This window comes from Mastomys coucha, unplaced genomic scaffold (genome assembly GCF_008632895.1).
Source record: "Mastomys coucha isolate ucsf_1 unplaced genomic scaffold, UCSF_Mcou_1 pScaffold8, whole genome shotgun sequence".
In the NCBI taxonomy this organism is placed as follows: Eukaryota; Metazoa; Chordata; class Mammalia; order Rodentia; family Muridae; genus Mastomys; species Mastomys coucha.
Window position 1 is genome coordinate 66,959,232 of NW_022196914.1, and position 9,726 is coordinate 66,968,957.

Consider the following 9,726-nt stretch of genomic DNA (forward strand, 5'->3'; position numbering starts at 1 on the left):
ACAAAAACAAACCCCTGTTGCCACCCCCCTCCCCATGCCTGCCACCCCACCCTCTCCCACTTATTGGCTCTGGCATTCTCCTACACTGGGGTTAAGGCTTTTCACTGTGTTTGAGAAGTGACAGCTGTGCGAACTCACCTTGGATCACTTTTCAGGAGGAGCTGATAGGACATGAGTTAACCCGTGTTCAAAGTTTAAAATAGCCATTTTGCTTAGCTTTGATATACAGCCATTGTGGAATGAAAACTGAGAATTCTCAGGAAATTTTTATTTGAATTTCAAGTTAAATCAGTTTAGGGAGGGGTTTCATCATAATTGGTGGGGCCGTGGGAAGTACTTTGTCTGTGCTACCTGGGGTCCCCAAAAGAATTCTAGCTGACTAGTCCTTTTTAAAAAAAAAAAAAAATCAACTTAATGAAAATATACAGTTTAACCAGTTTGTGAAGACATTATGTTTCAGCCTATTCAGAGGTATGCAATAACAATCATCACAATCAATCTGGGAACCATTGTCTATCATCCCCTAAAACAAAATAAAATAAAATGCCCAAAGGGGAAAAAATAAACCTCATATCTAATTTAGAGCTTTTTCCTTCTTATTTCCAGAACCAGCTAACACTGGGGAACTAAGTGGCAATCCTTCTATCACTTTTCCTTGGTTGTCAAGGCATCCTCCACAAATTCCAGGATTGAGACTGAGAGACAAGGACCAGAAGAAAAGGTGCAAAAGTCATTTTACCAAGCTGGGAGAGTATCAGCTTTTTAGTTTCCAGAATGTGGTGATTTGAAGGGCTGAAACTGAAAACAAATCTACAATGAGATGGCTGGCTGTCACCCTACAAGCTAATGCTGTAATTCACCTTTCCTTCATTAGTGTGTGTACTTGTAAAAATAATGGGATGCATAATTCAGTTCTGTTTGGCTAGTGGCCATCCACTACATACTTTGTTATAATGGCATTCCAGGTGTCTAACTCTTCAAATCCTTTCCTTTAGAGGGTCTTCCTTAGTTCAATCCAGGTACTTGTTAATCTTTGCGTAAAAGTATTCCCCCCACTCCATCTTCTATTTGTAACTTAAGTTTGATTGATAGGCTATGGTGGTTTATAACCAGGTGATGAACTGTAAGGTTAACTTCCAATTTTAATAACTAGTAAATAATCTATAAAAACAACACTTTAGTACTATGTAGAAATTTTAACTACAATCAACATTCTACCTTGAGATTTTAACAGAGATTATCCTTAACTATGTTCAGGATCAGGTGTGGGAGCGACAGGAGAGATGGCCATGAGAATGAATGGAAATCTGCAACTAATGGCAATCCAGGGTGGGGGAATGTCTGCAGGATGAGACAGACCTGGGATAAGGAGGCACCCAAGAATCAATGGCGGTGACCTTAGCTGTGACTCACAGCATTTGGGGATATGCAACCTGAAGAAGCCATCTCCTGTAGCCAGACAAGAACCCCAGTGAAGAAATAGGGACACCAACTGACTTAGTTAGGGTTTTACTGTTGTGAGCAGACACTATGACCAGAGCAACTCCGCAAAGGACAACACTTAATTAGGGGTGGTTTACAGGTTTAGAGGTTCAGTCCTTTATCATCAAGGTGGGAGCATGGCAGAGTCCAGACAGGCATGGTGCAGGAGAAGCTGAGAGTTCTACATCTTCATCTGAAGGCCTCTAGGAGAAGATTGGCTTCCAGACAGCTAGGATGAAGTTCTTAAAGCCCAGGCCCACAGACTTCCTTCAATAAGGCCACATCTTCTCCAACAAGGCCACACCTCCAGTGCCACTCCCTGGACCAACCATATGTAAACCACCACACCCACAAAACTTTCAACCCAAAATTTGTTCTATCTACAAGAAATGCAGGGACAGGTGATAGAACAGAGACTGAGGGAATGGCCAACCAATAACTGGCCCAACTTGAGACCCATCTCTTAGGCAAGCACCAATCCCTGACACTATTAATGATATAATATCTGTTATGCTTGCAGACAGGAGTCTAGCATGGCTGTCCTCTGAGAGACTCCACCCTCTGACTCACACAGATGCAGACACCCACAGCCAAACAGTGAATGGAGCTTGGGAACTCTTATGGAAAAATATGAGGAGGGATCGTGGATCCTGAAGGGACAGGAACCCCACAGAAAGACATCAGCATTAACTAACTTTGCCCTTTAGAGCTCTCAGAGACTGAACCACCAACCAAAGAGCATACATAAGCTGGAACTAGGCCTCCCTACACATATGTATCAGATGTGTAGCTTGGTCTTCATGTGAGTTCTGAACAACTGGAGCGGGGGCTACCCCGAAAGCTGTTGCCAGTATGTGGGATATGTTCTTCTAGCTGGGCTGCCTTGTCTGTCCCCAGTGGGAGAGGAAGTGCCTGGCCTTTCAGAGACTTGATGCACCAGAGTTGGTGGATACCTGGGGGGAGGTGCTGGTACAGAGGAGGGTGGGGGAAGATTGTGGGAAGGGATGGCCAGGAAGGGTTCAGTGATTGGGATGTAAATCGAATAAGTAAAAGAAAAATAATTCATTAAAAAAAAGAAAAGAAAGAGTTAAGGATGACTAGTCCTTTTAGGATCTGATCAGGTACTCCGAATTTACTGTTTTTATGTCATTTTTGTGTGTTAGTTCTATTAGTCATTGTCCTTAATGACTGGGTTAATGAAGTGACTGCAGCAAAAGTCAGTCCCATTAGAGATTTATCAAATTTAAGAGTTCCTTCTGAGAAGACATTAATTCTCCCTCTGGATCACTCTGGGTGGTTCTCGAGCAGTGGTTCTCAGCCTTATTAATCCTGAAACCCTTTAATACAGTTCTTCATGTTCTGGTGACCCCCAACCATAAAATTATTTTGTTGCTACTTCATAACTGTAATTTTGCTACTGCTACAAATTGTAATGTACATATGTGATATGCAGAATATCTGATACACAATACCTGTGAAAGGATTGTTCTACCTCCCCAACGGGGTTGGAAGCCACATATTGAGAATCACTATTCTAGCCTCTTGAGTGAGAGAGTCAAGGGCATCTGACCTATGATATACAGTAGTTTCATAGGGAATCACGTCACACAAAACCAAATTTATGAGCTAGGGAGGACTCCACCAGCTCCCTGGGTAGCGCACATCAGAGTTGGTTGTCCCAGACCTTGTCGTACGTCCCTTTGGAGTTGAGACCTTCCAAGACATGTAATAAGACATGTGCAGCCTCTTGGTAATACTCTGGAGGATTCTCCATTGAGCAATACAGCTATTGACCCAAAACATTTCCTTCATTTTAATATTTGGTCTAACTCAAATGTGAACATTCAAATGCTAACTCAGGACATATAGAATGATTCATTTTAAATTGAAGCTTTCACTGTGGGAATAATAGCTCAGAAAACAGGCAGCAATATGACATACCATAAAAATTTAAAGTGCAACCAGACTGATTTATTTTATTCTGTAATGTAATTGGGATTTAACTATCTGTTCATGGACCTTGTAAATCTATTGTGCTGTGCCTTATAAATGTGAATACTCTTCACTTTTAAAAAATTCTATCAAACTGCTTTATTTGTGTGTAAGAAATATATCCCATAGATTATTAAAATTCTCTGAATCAACAATTATTTGATCTTCTAAAGCAAGTATCTTTGAAGACTAGTAGCCACCTAAAACAAAGACTTTGCTGAAAGCACAATTTGTGGCAAAATAAAACAGCATTGATTAGTTGGAAGATAAAAGTTTTAAGCTGCAAACAGAAGAAACAGCTGTTTCTTCTGAAACAGACTTCCCTCACCTCCCAAAAAACTAAAATTTACATTCATTTCTCTTCATTCATTAGTAGTCAAGAAAATAGAAAACAAAAAAATATAAAAATTATTTATGGGGCTGGTGAGATGGCTCAGCAGTTAAGAGCACTAACTGCTCTTCCAAACATCCTGAGTTCAAATCCCAGCAACTACATGGTGGCTCACAACCATCCATAATGAGAACTGACACCCTCTTCTGGTGTGTCTGAAGACAACTACAGTGTACTCACATATAATAATAAATAAATAAATCTTTTCAAAAAATTATTTATGTTAATGAAAATGTATTATTTAAAATACAGTAGAAAGATAATGGACAAAACTCTAAATATAATTTCTTTATGACATTTTCTTGATATTTAGAAGTTACCAAGCAAGACTTGCTAAGATAAAATATCTTAATACATATTAATAGAAATAAAAATAAAATATCAATAAAGGATGCACTGCTGCACGCACTTGTCTATCCCAGTAGGTCTACAGTATCAGGGTTAAAACCTGATCATGGACAAGAGGCCTTATGACTCCAAAGGGAGTCTGTCTCCTGAGGTAGCCTAATCACTGACATCTCCTAACTTGGACGTGTTCCAGATTGATCTCTAAGTCTGTGGAGAGATTTGCATGCTTTCTTTATTCAGGTATAAAGGTGCCCTAAAAAATATTTCATTATTAGCTAAAACTGAGATTGAACATTATTTCCTGGCCTCCACAGTGTTTCAATAATCCTAATAGATTATTAGCTGGGAATTTTTACTAAGAAGCTGTCTTACCAGACAGGGTGTCTCAAGTGTTAGAGATAGCAGTTAGACACTTATCAGAGCAGCAGTCTCACACAGAAAGAAAAACTGTTTTACTGCCAGTGAAAAGCTAAAAGTTGTAGGGCTCCCATCACTAATTATTTATGTTACAGCCAAAGAATGTTAGAATACTGTTAGAATACGACCTTCAGCTACTTGCCTCAGACAGACCCTGAGAGTTTATCTTGGGGCTGCCAGGACAACCTAGCCCAAGAAGAAAGACATCACTGCTCCTCTGCCTTGCACCTGGCTGTTTGATTTTACTGACCTTGATGTAGCCATCTCCTGCCTATGTGACTTCTGTAATTTGCCCTGTTTTCTGTATACTATATAAGCCTGATTTCTACTTTGTACAAATTGCATTCAGTTACAGCACTCCCTTGTGTCTGTTTCTGTTTGTCATTTCTTCGCCAGCGCCTTGTCTACCTGACTAGGACCCTGTTTCCACCACGGGTTGAGGGAGGCCCGGACTGGCCGGCCCATGGCAATGCACATGAAAAAAAAATTTTACTAGATTATTGCTATGTGTTTCTTCTCCAGGAATATCTTTATCTGTGCAGTTATTAAGTATAAAATTGTATAAAAGTATAATACACAAAATGTCCTTGATGCATATTTTATCAAAGATCTCCATGTTAAATATGCTTTTACTGGTGACATGTAGACTATGCCATGGCTTACAATAAATAGCAGGATCTGAGAAAGCTTGTCTTGTACTGTGTGTGCAACAGGCAAAAAGAATATGATTTGGTTCTTACCAAGAAAAGAATAGCCAATAACTTGCACTTAAACAATAAATTGTTAAAATATGGCTTTATCAAATCCTCTGAAATTTTCCCAGGAGTTTTTTGCCTGATAACTTTATAAATTTAGAAGATAAAGTGTTTTTAAAAATTAAATGACTGGCCCTGAATGTGGAAAGATTTTTTTTTATGGTACCTGATCTCTGCTCCATGTGTAACATACATGAGCCTTAGATACTGCGTACTGCCTGATCTCATGTATAACATACTTGAATCTTGCCAATGCTGACATAGATTATTTTTGCTAGTGATATGAAAAACTATTATACATCAACTCATTGCTAACAGGTAATACATACTTTATTATAGACAATGCAAAGGGATTAGATAAGTAAATATCTAATTCAGTATGTATCTATAATATGTTAAAATTTTTAAAGTCAAAACCAGACTTGTTCTCTAAGAGGCAATATTAGATTTAGAATCTCTACAAATACACATGACTCTTTATGTGATTAATATCTTCACTTTGTCGAGTGTCATTAGGTTAAAAGATCTGGACACAAAACATCCTGAATTTTTTTACAACTTAAATATGCTCTGCCTTCAGTAAGTATATAATTTAAGTATGTAATATGATGTAAGTATGCATATATCTATAAATGGCACTGATTCACAGATGCAAATATAAGTCAACATTATTAGGTATCCTACATTGAGAAAGTTATCAAAACAGCTACACATTAAGTATAGACATAAGTTAAAATTCTGAAGGTTTATGACTATTATTTGAAACTAAATGTCAGAAAAATTAAACCCAAAATACCTAATTTTATTTGATCTTTCTTTTCCTTATCCAAAGCCAAACTTTTTTAAGAAAAAAAGAGCCAATGATTGAAGGCTATTGCTAATATTTGTTATAAATATATATATATATATATATATATATACTTACATATATATAATTTATAATTTCTCAGATAACATTATATTATAATAATCTAATAATTACATTTTTAAAATCTAGATGAGTTACCAATAGTCTTATAAAAACAAACCTTATTGAAAGTGTATATATAATCAACTTGACTACAACCAAAAAATTATCTTTAAGGTTTGCCTGTTCTGAATATTCAAAGAAATTAGCTTTTGTCATCTACTTACCTACTTTTAGCAAACTAACTTAAAACACCAGAGTGCAATGCTTGTTTCCATTCAGCTTTATCAGGTTTTTAACGCAGTCATGCCTCTTCTGTGTTTGTGTATCTGTCTGTCTGTCTGTCTGTCTGTCTGTCTGTCTGTCTGTCTGTCTATCTGTCTGGAGAGGTTCTTACTATTTTCAAACATAAAACAGTATTTCATGTAGCCCAGTCTGGCCTCAAACTACAGTGTAGCTGAGGATGACCTTAACTCCTGCCTCTATCTTTCAAGAGCTCAAATTACAGGTTATGAATTAGAGCTTGACAAGGTTCACTTAAATTTTTCTCTGAGCAGAAAATTTTAATTTAATTTATTTTATCTTTGAGATTATATATAACATAATTTTATCAATCCTCCCTTCCATTTTATCTCTCTAAACCCTTCCATACGTCCCTACTTGCTCTCTTTAAAACCCATAGACTGTTTGTTCATTAACTGTTGTTACTTTGCTCTGCGATCTTTGAAATGATCACTTTACAACTCTTTCTAAATAGAGCTGTCACATACATAAGACGGATTTTTGTACCAGTTATATAAGTCTATTTACGGTCAGTCATCCATTTTTAATTATTAAAAATCTAAAATCTTTGAAAATTTTGCATTTTGTCTCAAAAGTAAAAATTCTCTCTATAACTATGATGTGTCTGTCTTTGTATGCCTATGGTCCTTTAGAACATATTGTTTATAATGCAAAGCCTAAAATGCCTTACCAAACTGCTTGCACAGGCAGAAAAAAATACTGGTCTGGAGAGATAGGTCAGCAGTTAAGATCACTGGCTGCTCTTCCAGAGGAACTGGGTTCATTTCCCAGAACCCACATGTGGCTCATAACCATCTGTAACTTTTGTTTCAGAGGATCTAATACCCATTTTCAGCCTCTGTGGGTTCCATGCACACATTTGATGCACAAACATGCATACAGGCTGAATACTCATACATATAAAAGAGAAGATTAATAAATCTTTAAAAATTATCAGTAATAGTCACCTGCTTTCACAGAAAGTTTCCAGTTGTATTATATAAACATTTTTAGCAGAGATAGATTTGCCCAAGCATTTTGTACACTGTCACCCTAACACCTAAGAGGAATAAACACTGATTACCTACAGAGACATGATATGTGTCTGTGTAATGAGATCATTTAATCTCCACTGTATGAATGTGTGACTTATCTACTTCTCCAATGTTGCATGTTATCAATGTGTTTGGTCTCTTCCATTCTAACAGCAAAGTGACATTTAGCTTTATTTCCAACTCCATTGGTTGACTCTTGGGTGTTTTATGTATTTATTGAGCACTATGTCTCTCCTTTCATATTTAAACATTCACATCCCTGAATTTAGTATTTTTAAAGGAATATTGATATCTACCTATTCTAGTTTTGTTTCTGTTGCTGTACTAAAATACCCTGAAAAAAAGCAACTTTTAGAAAAGGGTTTCTTTTGCTTCCAGGTTACAGTCCATCCATACAGGAAATTCAAGGCAGTTTGCCACATCAAGTCTATGGTCAGGAATAAACTGATATATACATGCCCATTTGCTTGCTTGCTTATGCTCGCTTGAGGTATCCACTCATACACAGTTCTAGATCCCCTACCCAGGAAATGGTGCCACCCACAGTAGGCTGGGTCTTCATACATTAATTACCTTAAGACAACCCTATACACACACTCAGGACAACCCAATATAGATAATCCCTCATTGAGAGTCTCTTTCCAGCTTGTGTCAAGTTGAAAAGTAAAACCAACCGACTGCCCTATTGATTGGTAATTTTTTATGCATAGATAAATTCGGTTAGCTTTTTGTCTTGACCAAGCTGTCTCTCTAAAAGTATCTTCCATGCATTAAGAATTTTTAATGCAGCAAAATATCTAATTCAATGTCTGCCCCTACACCTTCACCCTATGCTTAAAGACAGCCTTCTAGGTCTCCAATTAGGGAAGATATAGGAGTAATATAATTTTTCTGCTACTTCAGTTGTAAATCCCTTTATTTCTTCATTTGAGCATCTCTGCCTTAACATGCGATCAAAAGTCTGTGCCAAACAGCTTAAAATTTATTCAGATGCAAAATGTACGTACGTCATTCCTTTCTCTTCTCAAATTTTATGTGATTAAGTTTGAAACTAATTATGAAAAGCAGTCTGAACCATTGAGAAACGGAATCCAAAAGCTCTAATGGAAGAGTGTGGTTCTAGCCTATTACAATAAAATGTTTCTCTCAAAGCTACAATGAAAATTATTATCCACCAACATCCTAATCTCCCAGGCCAAGTAAATATAAAAACTGTTAAATTTGCATGTATAAATATGTGGGTTTTGTTGTAACAGTTATAAAACAAAGTTATATAATGTGTTAATCTTCTTAGTGGTCTTTCCAACAGGAGACTCATTACCTCTGAACATCTTTCTCCATCAAAAAACAAATCATCTATTTCACATCAAAGCCAGAAATTAGAGGAATATAATTGGGGAAATGAAATCAAACTCTAAATTTGAAAGCATGTTATCGAAACATTAAAATAAAGTCTTCCCACTCTAGAGCAAAGTACTAATACCCTTAAGGCATTTTTAAGAAGCTTTCAGACAGCTGTATTCAAATAATTCATGAGAGTAAAGTTTGACAAGAGCTTTCTGTGGAATAAAAGGCTGTGCGTTAGCTTTGAATCCAGTGGTGAATGTCAAATCTCCAACTTCTCAAGGAAACTTTTTTACCCCTTTCAGGCAGCCTGCATGTTTTAGGTAGTATATATTTAAATGAAACCCTTTTGAATAATTTCAAGGTCAGAAACATAAAGAATATAAGAGATCAGGCTCATCTAGGGCTTGTATTGTTTTGAGAAAACTAAGGCGGTGCTAAAATCTCTGAATGCTACAAACCAGCAACCTCTAGACATCATGAACTTGTGAAGAGCTCCTTGAAACTACAGCAAGGGGTCCTGGGACTGGGGCAGGAGAGCCCACCTGCCTTGGTGGTCCTATAGATTGGTCCTCTTTGAAATTACACATTATCAATACACTCCAGGTCATAGAAAAGGGACATGGGTAACCAGAAATTTCATTAGTTTTCTATGTACTTGAGCTTTACACATACACACGGGGAGGGGGGGAGGAGGAGACTTTAAACCAAATGTCCTCTCAATTTCTCTTTCTCAGGCCAATACTTGAGAAC